We start from the raw sequence: 5,458 nt of genomic DNA, 5'->3' as shown, positions 1-5,458 counted from the left end.
TACTTTACATAATATAACATCTACATATCACTAACAACCCACTACTATACATTATAACCTAGTCTACTTTACATAATATAACATATCACTAACAACCCACTACTACTACTATACATTATAACCTAGTCTACTTTACATAATATAACATCTATATCACTAACAACCCACTACTATACATTATAACCTAGTCTACTTTACATAATATAACATATCACTAACAACCCACTACTATACATTATAACCTAGTCTACTTTACATAATATAACATCTACATATCACTAACAACCCACTACTATACATTATAACCTAGTCTACTTTACATAATATAACATATCACTAACAACCCACTACTATACATTATAACCTAGTCTACTTTACATAATATAACATCTACATATCACTAACAACCCACTACTATACATTATAACCTAGTCTACTTTACATAATATAACATATCACTAACAACCCACTACTATACATTATAACCTAGCCTACTTTATATAATATAACATAACATATCACTAACAACCCACTACTATACATTATAACCTAGTCTACTTTACATAATATAACATCTACATATCACTAACAACCCACTACTATACATTATAGCCTAGTCTACTTTACATAATATAACATATCACTAACAACCCACTACTATAAATTATAACCTAGTCTACTTTACATTATAACCTAGTCTACTTTACATAATAACATATCACTAACAACCCACTACTATACATTATAACCTAGTCTACTTTACATAATATAACATATCACTAACAACCCTCTACTATACATTATAACCTAGTCTACTTTACATAATATAACATATCACTAACAACCCACTACTATACATTATAACCTAGTCTACTTTACATAATATAACATCTACATATCACTAACAAAACACTACTATACATTATAACCTAGTCTACTTTACATAATATAACATATCACTAACAACCCACTACTATACATTATAACCTAGTCTACTTTACATAATATAACATCTACATATCACTAACAACCCACTACTATACATTATAACCTAGTCTACTTTACATAATATAACATATCACTAACAACCCACTACTATACATTATAACCTAGTCTACTTTACATAATATAACATCTACATATCACTAACAACCCACTACTATACATTATAACCTAGTCTACTTTACATAATATAACATCTACATATATACTAACAACCCACTACTATACATTATAACCTAGTCTACTTTACATAATATAACATCTACATATCACTAACAACCCACTACTATACATTATAACCTAGTCTACTTTACATAATATAACATATACACTAACAACCCAACTACTATACATTATAACCTAGTCTACTACTATACATAACATATAAACCCACTACTATACATTATAACTAGTCTACTTTACATAATATAACATATCACTAACAACCCACTACTATACATTATAACCTAGTCTACTTTACATAATATAACATCTACATATCACTAACAACCCACTACTATACATTATAACCTAGTCTACTTTACATAATATAACATATATACACTAACAACCCACTACTATACATTATAATAACCTAGTCTACTTTACATAATATAACATCTACATATCACTAACAACCCACTACTATACATTATAACCTAGTCTACTTTACATAATATAACATATCACTAACAACCCACTACTATACATTATAACCTAGTCTACTTTACATAATATAACATCTACATATCACTAACAACCCACTACTATACATTATAACCTAGTCTACTTTACATAATATAACATATCACTAACAACCCACTACTATACATTATAACTTTACATCTAACTTTATCACTAACAACCCACATAATTATAACATCTACATATATAACACTAACTAACAACCCACTACTATACATTATAACCTAGTCTACTTTACATAATATAACATCTATATCACTAACAACCCACTACTATACATTATAACCTAGTCTACTTTACATAATATAACATATCACTAACAACCACTAACTACCCACTATATACATTATAACCTAGTCTACTTTACATAATATAAATCTACATATCACTAACAACCCACTACTATACATTATAACCTAGTCTACTTTACATAATATAACATATATCACTAACAACCCACTACTATACATTATAACCTAGTACTTTACATACATATATAACATATCACTAACAACCCACTACTATACATTATAACCTACTAACATAATATAACATCTACATATCACTAACAACTACTATACATTATAACTATTTACATAATATAACATATCACTAACAACCCACTACTATACATTATAACCTAGTCTACTTTACATAATATAACATATATCACTAACAACCCACTACTATACATTATAACCTAGTCTACTTTACATAATATAACATATATCACTAACAACCCACTACTATACATTATAACCTAGTCTACTTTACATAATATAACATCTCACTAACAACCCACTACTATACATTATAACCTAGTCTACTTTACATAATATAACATATCACTAACCCACTACAATAACCTACTACTTCATAATATAACATCTACATATCACTAACAACCCACTACTATACTGCTACTTTACATAATATAACATATCATAACTAACCTGACTATATACATTATAACCTAGTCTACTTTACATAATATAACATATATCACTAACAACCCACTACTATACATTATAACCTAGTCTACTTTACATAATATAACATATATCACTAACAACCCACTACTATACATTATAACCTAGTCTACTTTACATAATATAACATATATCACTAACAACCCACTACTATACATTATAACTACTTTACATAATATAACATACTAACAACCCACTACTATACATTATAACCTGATAATATAACATATCACTAACAACCCACTACTATACATTATAACCTAGTCTACTTTACATAATATAACATCTACATATCACTAACAACCCACTACTATACATTATAACCTAGTCTACTTTACATATATAACACTAACAACCCACTACTATACATTATAACCTAGTCTACTTTACATAATATAACATATCACTAACAACCCACTACTATACATTATAACCTAGTCTACTTTACATAATATAACATATACTAACAACAACCACTACTATACATTATAACCTAGTCTACTTTACATAATATAACATATCACTAACAACCCACTACTATACATTATAACCTAGTCTACTTTACATAATATAACATATCACTAACAACCCACTACTATACATTATAACCTAGTCTACTTTACATAATATAACATATCACTAACAACCCACTACTATACATTATAACCTAGTCTACTTTACATAATATAACATCTACATATCACTAACAACCCACTACTATACATTATAACCTAGTCTACTTTACATAATATAACATATCACTAACAACCCACTACTATACATTATAACCTCACTAACAACCCACTCTATACATTATAACCTTCTACATAATATAACATACATATCACTAACAACCCACTACTATACATTATAACCTAGTCTACTTTACATAATATAACATATCACTAACAACCCACTACTATACATTATAACCTAGTCTACTTTACATAATATAACATCTACATATCACTAACAACCCACTACTATACATTATAACCTAGTCTACTTTACATAATATAACATATCACTAACAACCCACTACTATACATTATAACCTAGTCTACTTTACATAATATAACATCTACATATCACTAACAACCCACTACTATACATTATAACCTAGTCTACTTTACATAATATAACATATCACTAACAACCCACTACTATACATTATAACCTAGTCTACTTTACATAATATAACATCTACATATCACTAACAACCCACTACTATACATTATAACCTAGTCTACTTTACATAATATAACATATCACTAACAACCCACTACTATACATTATAACCTAGTCTACTTTACATAATATAACATATATCACTAACAACCCACTACTATACATTATAACCTAGTCTACTTTACATAATATAACATCTACATATCACTAACAACCCACTACTATACATTATAACCTAGTCTACTTTACATAATATAACATCTACATATCACTAACAACCCACTACTATACATTATAACCTAGTCTACTTTACATAATATAACATCTACATATCACTAACAACCCACTACTATACATTATAACCTAGTCTACTTTACATAATATAACATATAATATAACATCACTAACAACCCACTACTATACATTATAACCTAGTCTACTTTACATAATATAACATCTACATATCACTAACAACCCACTACTATACATTATAACCTAGTCTACTTTACATAATATAACATATCACTAACAACCCACTACTATACATTATAACCTAGTCTACTTTACATAATATAACATATCACTAACAACCCACTACTATACATTATAACCTAGTCTACTTTACATAATATAACATATCACTATCACAACAACCCACTACTATACATTATAACCTAGTCTACTTTACATAATATAACATCTACATATCACTAACAACCCACTACTATACATTATAACCTAGTCTACTTTACATAATATAACATATTATAACTAACTTTACATAATATAACTACTATACTATTATAACCTAGTCTACTTTACATAATATAACATATCACTAACAACCCACTACTATACATTATAACCTAATATAACTATCACTAACAACCCACTACATAATATAACATCTACTTTACATAATATAACAACCCACTACTATACATTATAACCTAGTCTACTTTACATAATATAACATCTACATATCACTAACAACCCACTACTATACATTATAACCTAGTCTACTTTACATAATATAACATATCACTAACAACCCACTACTATACATTATAACCTAGTCTACTTTACATAATATAACATATATCACTAACAACCCACTACTATACATTATAACCTAGTCTACTTTACATAATATAACTATCACTAACAACCCACTACTATACATTATAACCTAGTCTACTTTACATAATATAACATCTACATATCACTAACAACCCACTACTATACATTATAACCTAGTCTACTTTACATAATATAACATATATCACTAACAACCCACTACTATACATTATAACCTAGTCTACTTTACATAATATAACATCTATCACTAACAACCCACTACTATACATTATAACCTAGTCTACTTTACATAATATAACATCTACATATCACTAACAACCCACTACTATACATTATAACCTAGTCTACTTTACATAATATAACATATCACTAACAACCCACTACTATACATTATAACCTAGTCTACTTTACATAATATAACATATCACTAACAACCCACTACTATACATTATAACCTAGTCTACTTTACATAATAT

The sequence above is a fragment of the Oncorhynchus tshawytscha genome, unplaced genomic scaffold (genome assembly GCF_018296145.1).
Source record: "Oncorhynchus tshawytscha isolate Ot180627B unplaced genomic scaffold, Otsh_v2.0 Un_contig_10247_pilon_pilon, whole genome shotgun sequence".
Lineage (NCBI taxonomy): Eukaryota > Metazoa > Chordata > Actinopteri > Salmoniformes > Salmonidae > Oncorhynchus > Oncorhynchus tshawytscha.
The sequence above is the reverse complement of the archived record's forward strand: the minus strand, read 5'-3'. Positions refer to the sequence as shown.